Here is an 11593-nt window from a genome sequence, read left to right as displayed (position 1 = left end):
GCTATGGAGATGGCATATTTTTCCCTTAAATGTATGATTTGTTCATCAGTGGAGTTATCTGTATCTGAGGAGTTCTTTCTAGGAAAGTTTTGATTACTAACTCATTTTTGTTAATGGGTATTGAATTAATGGTTTTTCTGTTTATTTTGGGGGTAAGTTTTGATAAATATTTACTTTGAGTAATTTGTTTATTTTGTTTGTGTAATCAACTTTATTGACATGAACTCATTCACAATATGTAAATCTATCCTTCAGGTGCCTAGGAGTTTGAGTGAAGGCTCTTCTTCCTAATATTGGTAATTTATATTTTTTCCTTCATTTCTCTTGCTAAACATTTATCAATTTCATTAATCTTTTAAAACAACCAACTTTTGGCTTGCTGGCTTCTCTGTTGTCTCTTTTCTATTTATTGATTTTTGCTCTTGATTATCCAAATTACTTCCCTCTACAGCCTTTAGATTCTTGAGATGAAAACTTTGATCACTGATTTTTCAACCTTCTCTAAATATGTATTTAAAGATAAAAAAATCCAGTAAACACTGCTTTAGTTGCATGCCACATACTTTTACTTTACTTTCATTCACTTTCAGCCCACTGTGATGAGAGAACATATTTTGTAGGATTTTCGTTCTTTGAACTGAGTTGAGATTTTCTAGTTGAGATATAAAGTGCATTTGGCAAATGTTCATGAGCATTATGCAAAATGCTCACCATCATCTGTCTGTCATCTATCATCTTAGATCAAATTGGTAAAGCATTCTGTGTAAGTCTTTGTGTTATTGATGAATTTCTCTCTTGTGTTTTTAAGATAAGTTAATGTATATTCAAATGTGTCACTAGGTATGCACAAATTTAGAATTATGCTTTTCTTTTTATTTCTTCTGTGGAGTCTACCTTGTTAATATTAAAATAGCTATCCTCTTGATACTTGGTTTTTATTCATACCACTTACACCTAATTCTTTTATTCTTTTGATTGACTTTTGGATTAATCTGACATTATTTATTTATACACCATTTACATTTTTTTCTCCTCTGTTGCATTCTTTTGTTTTATGTTTTAGTGACTACCCTAAAAATTTCAGCACACATTGTTGCTTATTATATGACCAGGTATCTTGAACCATAAGAAACTACCTTCTGTTTTTATTCATTTATTTACCTTCTACCATTTGTGCTATTATAGTCATATATTTTAGTTCCCTATGAGTGAAAAACTCTCTTGGAATTGTTGCTATTGTGTTTAAATTGTCTTCCCGTACATTTAATTTTTTTTTACTTATTAGTACATGTTTGCAGTACATAAAGATTACATTCCCTGTAGGAAATTGGTTCATGTACATAACATATTTCAATTCTATTTCCCTCTCCCTCCACCTTTTGTTTTTCCAGCATCAGATTCATTTATTTATAAAACCTTATAAAGTTAGTTATATATACAGATGAAAAACCAGACTATAGGCCAAATAACATATACAACATGTACATTTACAATTTCTGATACTGTTTGTTTTTTCTTAAAGTACTATGATTTCCTTTGAATATTTTTATCAGTATAAAAGACTCTGTGGTGTCTTTTTTTAAAAAGTTCTATCTATTGGTGATGGTCTTTCTCAACTTTTTATGTCTTCTAATGTCTTTTTACCTACATTTCTATTATTTGGTCAATTTTTTGATATATACTTTACACATAATAAGCTTCATTATTTTAAGTATATTTTAGTTCAGGAATTAAAAAAATGTCAAGACTTTTGAGACTACCTTTCCAATCAAGATATAGAATAATTTAATCACTGCCTTAATTCCTTTATGTCCCTTTACCGGCTCCTCTCATTCCCTTTTCTGTAAAAAGACTGCTCTGCTTTTTTCGCTACAAATTGGTTTTGACCATTTTGCCTTTGTTTGTGAATGATAGTTTTGCATCTATAAAATTTTAGCTTGACCAGATTTTCCCTCTCTTTTTGACATATTAATGGACCATCCATAATCTTCTGGATTTTTTTTTTTTGTATCTTGTAAAGAATGGCAGCTCTAAGTTTTTGTGTTATTTAAAAGTTGTATCTACATATTGCCTTCATTGTTAGAATTTTTTTCAGCTTTAATTGAATTTATTGGTACATTTTAGGGATACAATACAGTTACATTCATTGTTTGGATCTTGTACCTCTACATGTTAGAATTTTCACTGTCTTCTTTTTAAGAATATATCTATTGTTACAAAAGAAAGATAGCACATGTAACGAATTTTCTGTTATTTTAATCAGATAGTATACAATAGTTTAGAGTTTTAAAAAGTAAAAAATATAAGGCTTTGTCTGGCAGCTTTATTAAGGTATAATTTAGATGCCATGAAATTTGCCTCTTGTAAGTTTATAATTCAGTGAATTTAGTAAATTTATAAAATCAGGGAAATATTATTGAAGTATGGTTTTGGTATTTTTCTAACACTCAAAATATTTTTCTCAAAGTGCTTTTTGTCAACCCCAACTTCACACATTCCCCTTCTGTCTTTAGGCTATCTTAGAGCTACTTTTTGTCTTTACACATTTGTATTTTCTGAATATTGAATATCAATAGAATGATATAATATACAGTACTTTATATCCGGCTCCTTTTACTTATATTGTGTTCATGCTTCCCACGTGATGTCAAGGGTTCATGTTTCATTCCTCTTTAGGACTGAATATTATTGCACTTTATGGATATACTCACCATGTGTTTTTCTTGTTACTACTCTGTGCATGTGCTTTCTGGTGAAGTATGTGATTGGCAATTGTCAGTATTTGTGCTACTATGAATAATGTTGCTATGAACTTCTGTGAGTGTTTCTTCTCATGGATACGTTTCCATTTCTTTGTGTGGACTTCTAAAAGGAATTTCTAGGTTATGTGAGCGTTTTCAGAAAATGACAAACCGTTTTCCAAAAGGCTTGTGCAATTCTGCATTCCTCAAAGCAATATATGAGACTTTCCTTTTCCATATCTTCAACACTTGGTATTATCTATTTTCTACTATAACTATTCCAGCAAGTGTGCTCTAGTCCTAATTGTGATATTATCCTAATAGTGATATTATGGGCTTTTTTGTTGTTTTTATCTTGTTTAGGTTTACTAGCTGGGCTTTGTTTTTATCAGTAAGTTAATGTTTCAAACAGCTATTATTTTTCTGCTGGGGAAGTACATTTTGTTTTTGTTTGTTTGTTTTTCTGAAGATTGAAGCCAGGGTCCTTGCACTGATCTCTGTTCTTGGTCCTTCTTCTTTTTTATAATTTTATTTTGAGGCAGACCTTTGCTAGGTCACCACGCTGCTGAGGCTGAGTTTGAACTTGTGATCCTCCTGACGCACCCTTCCAGAGTGCTGGGATTACAGCCTGCACAAACAAGTTTGGTGAGAGTATTTTTTCCTCCTTTTAAAGAAACGTACCCCCCTATATTTCTCTTAGGTTTTCCTCTCATTTATTTCCATCAATTTATCTTGCTCTTACTTGGTTTGGATTGTTATGTTAACTTGTCTTCAAATACGATACTGTCTTCATCATCTACTGTTGAACCCATACAATGAGTCTTAAATATTGCACCTTTTACTTCTAGAAAACTGTACTTTAATTCTTTCATAAATTCAAATTCTTCATCTTTCCCTCAATCTTACATGTCTCATCTTTATATTATTTCACACATTCACATGTTTATTATGTCCTTTCATATATTCATAGAAATATTTAAAGTCCTTTTTCTACTGTGGGTAATGTTTGAATTATCTTTGTTTTTTTGCTTTCTCCTTTGATTATCAGTTACATCTTCCTGACTCCTCAGACACCTGGCATTTCTTTTATTGTGTGATAGTGTGAATAAAAGAATCATATAGGTTGTAGGTGACACTATTTTTCACTAAAAATGTTTCTCATTTTAGTCTTTTGGGAAGGTGTTTTGAATGGTCACTTTGGCCCATAATTGGATTGATCTATTAAAACAGTTAGTTTCTAAGTCAGTGACAGTGAACCTTTTAGAGACCAAATGTCCAAACTGCAATCCAAATCCCACTTATTTACCACAAAGTGCCAATACTGCAATTAAACCTAAATATTGAAGTTTTTATTTAGAAAAAAACAACAACTCATCTTTGGTCTTAAAAACACGTTAACAGAGTTTTCAATGATACAAACAGCTTTTTGTTGGAAAGTAAAAGTTTGCATTTGGCGTGATTTTGCTCAATTAAAGTGATCTTTGCTGCTGTATGCATGCTGATCATTGGTCAGACCTTGGTTGAGGCACGTTGGCTTATGGACAGACAGAGAGGACTCTGTGTGCCTGCTATGGTACCCATGCTGTAGCTTCACCACCACTGTTCTAAGTTCTAATTTTCAAATGGCTTATCTCTGAGGTATGAGTTATCCCTTTTAGATTTTTTTTTTAAATCAGAAAATTGTGAGTTTCTATCTCCTCAGCACTTATGTACTGGGCAGATTTAATTCTGAAAGTTTTGAGCATATCTCTTACCCTATCCAACTTCACAATCTGGTTAATATCTTAAAGGCAAGGTGGGTCATCAAATACCATCTAGTAGTATTTTATACTTTAAAATCCATGAAAGTGTGAAAGATTTTAGTCTACCTTTCCAACCTAGCCTCTACAGCTGAATAGCTTAAGAGAGCTGACCATGACAAACACTGACTTATACCTAGGATCTTCTAGGTTTCTGCATAGAGCAGCAGCTGTAAGACCTCTACATTCGTAACCCCTTTCTCTTTACTCAGGAGGGTCCCTCACCCAGTGCCAAGCTCACTCCACATGCCTTTTTCAGAATTGTTAAATGATCCAAGAAAGGAAAAAGCTGGTATTTGTCATCTCTCCTAGAAGAGTCCTTAACTATGAAATTTTAGTTCATCTAGTCCTCTTTGACTCTAGAGTTCTCTGATACCTTTAAATGTATTATTTTTATTTTATTTTTTCTTTTTATTGAGTTTATTGTTACAATCTAGGTATACAGTACAGTTACATTCATTACTGGGATCCTGTACCTTCACATGACAGGTCTTGGTTCTCATTTTTTCCCCTTGTCCCTGCCCTCCCTTCACCCCCTCCCCGCTCCCCATTTACAAACACTTTATTTCCATTTTTTCATTTTCTCATATTTTTTTTTCTTTTCCCTTGTTCCTTTTCCCCTACCCTTCCCACTTTCCCTACATCTTTAGCCCTTTTCTTCCTATTTCACATTATTAATTATCCCATTAGGATCTTGTGTGCTATTATAGTTTTCACACCAGAGAGACTATTCGGTATTTACACATGTGACTTATTTATTTTACTTAAGAATATATCCTTAATATTTATCCATTTTCCTATGAATGACTCTAATTATTTTTAAAATTTACTTTCTTTTGGTTGCTAGCAGGAGCATTGACCCACTGTAATAGTTTTTCATCACTACAATAGAATATCAGAAGCAAGCTAACTGCAAAAAAAAAAAAAAAGAGACGCATTTAGCTCATTGTTTTAGAGACTGCAAGTCAGAACAGCATGGTATGGTTTGTGGTAAGGGCCCCACAGCTAACCGAAGGAAGTGGGAGGAGGGAATCACATCTCTACACAACAAACTAGAGAGCTGGATGGGGCGAGCTCAGGCTGTAAATGACAACGCTGTGAACTACCAGGAACTACCAACTGGTCACACAAAACTACCTTAGCCCTTCTCAAAGGTAGCACCTTTAGTGAATCAAATAACCTCCCAATAGGCTCCACTTCTTTAAAGTTCCACACTAAGTCCAATAATGCCGTGTGAAACTTTAGGGCACAAAATAAATCCATATTCAAACTATAGCATGCACAAAACCTTCATTTCTTAGAAATGAAATTCATTTCTGCTAAAGAGTAAGGTATGTTACAAAATAGCATGGGTATCTATAAACCAGAACGTTTATTTTAGGTACCAAACAACATTTAAAAACTTAGTATTTATAAGATTGATGATGGGTTCTTATAAAGGGGAACAGTAAAATGAATATAAAATAGAGAACACATTTTTGATAAATCATTTCATTTCTTTTTTTGGGGGAAATGTTACACAAGAATAGATACTATCTATGAGACATTCGGGAAGACATTGACAAATATTTTAGTGATATCCTTATTTTCAAGGTAAGGAAATGTGGGATTCACACTGATATACTTAGTTTCATAGAATCTAAGGGTCTCATTCATTAGCACTCTCTAAAGGGATCAGTGTTATTTGAAGAAATATTCCCATGCATACAACACAAAGCTTGTTATCCAGAGTGGGAGGATTTAATCAATACATTAGATGAATTCAAAGCTAGCACGCAAACCCTGTATCATTGGAACGAATGCTAGTAAACAGAAAGAATGAAAAATGAAAATATCTTTGAAGCCCACGGAAAGTAAGGCTTAATCAGTTCTAATGTAATATCTTAAATATGGATAAAGTTAAACCTATTAAAATGCAGGCTGGGAAAGGCATGGATTAACAGGAATATGTTAATGTTTTAGTCAACTTTCCTATTGCTGTGACAAAATACAAGACATGCACTATTGAAAGGAGGAGGGGATTATTTGGTTCACAATCTCCAGTGAATTCATTACATCACTGCTTTGCTGTGAGACAGACTGGCACAGTGGGAAGGCCTGGAGGAGGGGAAAGGTATTCAAGCCAGGGCAGCCAGGAAGCAGAGAGTGGAGGAGACAGGAAGGGAGATGCATCCTCCAAATCATGGGCTTAGTGACACCCCTCTTGCAACCGGGCCCCTCCTCCTAACAGCGTATTTAGCTATGAGCTCATCAATGGATAGATCCACCGGTAAGTCTGGCGTCCTATGAACTAATCTACATCTAAAAGCCCTGCCTCTGAATACATGAGACTTGGGGGATATTCTAGATCTGAACCATACCACGGTAAGACAACACTGGGGAATCACTGTTTCATGAGATGAGAACGAGTCAACAGTGTGAACACGGATGTTAGAGGGACCAGTGAAACTTAGGGCAGCATTAAATGAAGTAGAAGGTCAAGAAGAGGTAGAGCTAAGCATTATACTTTAAGAAGGACAACTGTATCAGAAGCCTTCTTAAAGAAAGGATAGGGAGGGGGACATGAATACATATCAGACAAGTAGTTAAGGGATGTGAGAATGTCTAACTTGAGGCAGGCGGCGAAACCACTGAGCCTAATCCCCAGCTGAGAACGTCTAACTTGAGAAAGAAAAGGCTGCAGTTGCTGTATTCAAGTGCATAAAAGATTGCTTTAAAGTGGAGGACTGAAGAAATATAGAAAAAAGGTTACATTTCTAATACAAAGTGCTTTTTCCAAATATGTATAGGCGTATGAGCTTTGAATGAGGCTGCTTAGTGTAGGGATAAAGATCTAAAATTTTCAATTCACTAGAAATTTAATTCTGTGCCTCTCTGCTATGACAAGTTCTGTGATTTTACCTAATCTTTACCCCCCCTTTTCTTTATTGGTACATTTTAGGTAAACAATACAGTTACATTCATCATTGGGATCTTGTACCTTTGCTTGTATATCTTGGTTCTTATTTTTTCCCTGTACCACTGCCCTCCCTTCAACCCCTCCACCCTTCCCCATTTACAGAGACTCCAGTTTCTCATTCTTTATGACTGAGTAGTACTCCATTTATTTAAAAAAACCCTAATCTTTGGTATGGTAATTAAACTTTTAAATCTCTAAAGTGGGGAGAATACTAGTAATATTTTTTAGAATCATTATGAAAGTTAAAGAAAATGTTTCAGATAAATATGCTCACCATGGTATGTCACATATTTTATATGCTTCATACACATGAACTTTGTTTTGGTTACTGAGGTACAGTATGAAAAAAAGAGGAAATACTACTTTCAGTGGTCATAGTTTTATTTCATTTAATAAGAAACCAACATCCAACTCAGATTTTAAACTTAATTCCTGAAAGTTAAGTACCATAGTAGCTTACTTAATCTAATAGCATCCTAAGTATCTACAGGTAGAAAGGTCATTTTAGAGACCTTTAGACAACATAATTAGATTTCTAAAAGCAGATCTTTTGACTCTGTGAATTCATGCTACAGGTGTATTAAATATCAGTTCATTTATTCCTTTTAGGTGGCCACTTTTTACAGAATGAAGTATATATGCAAATGTGTACCTTGGATTTGGGAAAAACAAATAATTTCACATATTCTATTCTTTTCCTTAAAGTACATTATAGCATACATATGTAATATTTGCGTAAAATATATAAGGGGTGATCTCTACAGTGAGAATTATAAAACACTGATGAAAGGAATTGAAGAAAACTCAGCTAAATGAAAAGATTTCCTATGAAATCTTTTCTGAGAATTAATATTGTGCAGGTGTCCAGACTACCGAAAGTAATCCACAGATTTGAAAAAAATCTATCAAAATTCCAAAGCCACTTTTCATGGCTAAATAATTCTAAAATTCTTATGAAACCACAAAGGACCCTGCATGGCCAAAGAGTTCAACAGCAAAGTGATATATGGCCCACTACCTGAGCTCGAAATCTACTGCAAAGCTCTGTTGGCCAAAACAGCATGGGACTATTACAAGGACAGATATAATAGACTAATAAAATGGAATAGAGAGCCTCGAGACAAATTTACCTCTTTATGGTCAATTGATTGTCAATAACGATGATGTAATAGTGAGGAAAGAATAGTCTCTGATGAATGGTGTAAGAAAGGAAGACAAGATCCATGTGAAGAAGAATAACCCAAATTGGACCTTTATGTCCCTGACCCCTTGCCCCTTGGTCCTCTCAGAAATGGAAGAGGGCAGGAAAAGAGGAGGAGGCAGCTTCTGCTCATGGATCTGACTGTGGCCTGTGCCCTGGAAGGGCTGTGCTTCACCAAGTTCATGTACTCTATGCTCAGGTCTCTGACTGGTTTCTGCCTGGTATACAGCACGCCTTTGCTGTGATTCCTGCATAACCTAGACACTGATACACTCAAAGCTTTGCACAGCTCCTTGGGTAAACAAGACAGCAATAAAAGTGGACCCTCTAGGAAGGTAATATCAGAGAAGAATTCACTCAGAGAGACTTACAACCACTCTTCCAGACTCTGCTGAAACCAAGAAAGAGTATGTCTAGCAAGCACAGCTATGAGGACTGAACATTGTGAGGCTAAAGCAAAACTTGCCAATGACACAATTTGATTGTACCCAAGCAATGGAAACTCAGCAAGCTATGAGAAGGTAAAAAAAATTGTGTGTTAAGGATTTTGAACAATGGTCAGAATCTGATTCAAGTGGGATTTGTGGAACATCTTATATCCCCAGTGTGTCATTACCAACGTGGGGTCATAAACTCATATTTTAAACCTTTGTTTCAGACGGATTTCATAACTTCTGTGTCAACTCTGGGCTTGGATTATCTTCCTGAGGACACTGGGTCTTACTTGGATGCCAAATCTCTGTGTGCTGCTGAACCTGTGTGCAAAGAATGGGACCGCATGACATCGGAGGGCATGTTATGGAAGAAGCTCATTGAAACAATGGTCAGCACAGGTTCTTGTGGGTAGTATTTATTAAAAAACAACCTCCTGATGGAAATGCTCCTCCAAACTCTTCTTATAAGGCACTTTATCCTAAAATTATACAGGACATTGAGACCATAGAATCTAATTGGAGATGTGAATGACAGTTTACAGAGACTCCCCTGCCAACATAAAATGAGCAAAGGAGTTTTCTGTTTCCATTAAGATGACCAGAAAGTAGTAAGCAAACTTTGAGACAACATGATCAAAATCTGGTATAAAAACACATTGAAAGCAAAGTTTCACAAGCTACACAGGTTCCATCCTGTGTCTCTAGTATGAAGAGAAGGTGATCACGACTGAGTCATGGGTTCTACAGTCAGAGTATGGGATGTGATTACAAGGGCCATGCTAAACTCATTAACTCACCATTGTGAAGCAGTTCTGTTCTTGCACATCAATAATGGCATGATGGTGGCCTGATCCAAAGATGGTTCCCTTGCTTTATGAGATATAGCCTCCCCAACTGATATTACCCTCCAGAGGGTACTGGACAGAGATCAAGCAGCTGTCCATGTTGACTTGATACAAGTACATTGTTTCTGCAACTGGATATAGAACTATAAATTTATGGAATACAAATACTTGTGGAATTTTTAAGGGCCCTCAATGGACCCAAATGAGGTATTGCCTGTTTGCAGTACAGAGAAGGTTGGTGGTGAGTGGCTTATCTAAGAACACTATCAGATTATGGGACATAGAAATTGGTGCATGTTTGCAAGTGCTAGCAAGTCAGGAGGAATTGGTGTGATGCGTTTCATTATGATAACCAGAGAATAGTCAGTGGGGTCTAAGATGGAAAAATCAAAGTGCGGGATCGTGTGGTTGCTCTGGACCCCTGTGCTCCTATAGAAACTCTGTCTGTGGACCCCGTGGAACATTGTGAAGGGCTTTCTGATTCCACTTTGATGACTTGCACACTGTTAATTTCACATGATGACACCATCCTCATCTGGGACTTTTTCAATGACCTGCTGCCAAAGCAGAATCCTCCCTCACCACTTCCCTTTGGGAGCGTATGCCTGTATACCTACATCTCCAGATAGATCACCCTACACTAACCTCGTATTCACCCAAGATTCGTGAAAGTTGTGGTATTTAACATCTCTGCCAAGACCAGGACAAGTATGAGTAGCAACAGTCAAACTCCCCTCTGGATTCCTCAGACCCATAAGGAGCAGGGCTTTGAGACTCCTGCTGGGACCCAGTTGCCCTGCAGCTGACCAGGATAGTCTTTGGGGCACAGCGAGTTGCTTCAGTGCTGTTGTCAGAAGATGTCTTCTGTCTTGTGTGAATGATAAGAACTTTTAAACCTTACTTCCCACCTCCCTGCTTTCTCTGCACCTGTTTCTCCTCCACTGGATTCCAGACAAAGATGAATTATAAATATATTTAATGATTTTCAGAATCTCTGTGCTTTGCCATTAAGCAGAAGAACTAATTTCCTCATATGGCCCACATCTGGGGGCAAGAGGATGGAGTTTCCAGGTAGACAGAGCCTGGTATAACCCTGTTAACTGAAGGAGCAGCTCAGTCACTGAGCATGGAGCATTCAGCCTCTGAGGAAGAGATAGAGAAAACATGCACACACTGAAAAGCCTGTGCCTCCCCTGCCTCTTCTCATATCCATCTTTCCCCTACTCCCTTAAGCCTTCTTCAGCCTGAGAATTCACTCTTCACACACCTAACAGTGTGTCCTGAGCAGGAGGTGAATCTGCTAAAGATGCAATATTTGGAGGAATCAAAACATGTTCAATCACGACTTTGAGCCCAGTCTTTGGTGCCAGTGACTCTTATCAGCACTGGAGCCTCAGATATTATACCCTCATCACATTTGAAGCTCTTTCCTCTTTTTATTCTTCCTCCACCCAAAGGGAAGAGGGCAGAAATTTTCTAGGCTCCATCAGTGGCTGCATCTTTCTAGACTTCGCAGTCTCCTGGACTCCATGTATAGTGTGGAAGAAGTACTTTGCCTTTCCTCACGTTAACGATTAGATGTGTGATGGAAACCGTTGTATTTCTACTTAAAAA

The 11593-nt window shown here is 36.4% G+C and overlaps 1 pseudogene; it reads left to right on the top strand.

Annotated features, from left to right (window-relative positions):
* The window catches only part of LOC104848874, a 14454-nt pseudogene extending 3846 nt beyond the window's left edge, over positions 1 to 10608 (top strand).
* The last annotated feature ends 985 nt before the right edge of the window (positions 10609 to 11593 follow it).

This window comes from Fukomys damarensis, unplaced genomic scaffold (genome assembly GCF_012274545.1).
Source record: "Fukomys damarensis isolate Sample0158 unplaced genomic scaffold, DMR_v1.0_HiC HiC_scaffold_18, whole genome shotgun sequence".
NCBI classification, from domain to species: Eukaryota; Metazoa; Chordata; class Mammalia; order Rodentia; family Bathyergidae; genus Fukomys; species Fukomys damarensis.
The sequence above is the reverse complement of the archived record's forward strand: the minus strand, read 5'-3'. Positions and strand labels throughout refer to the sequence as shown.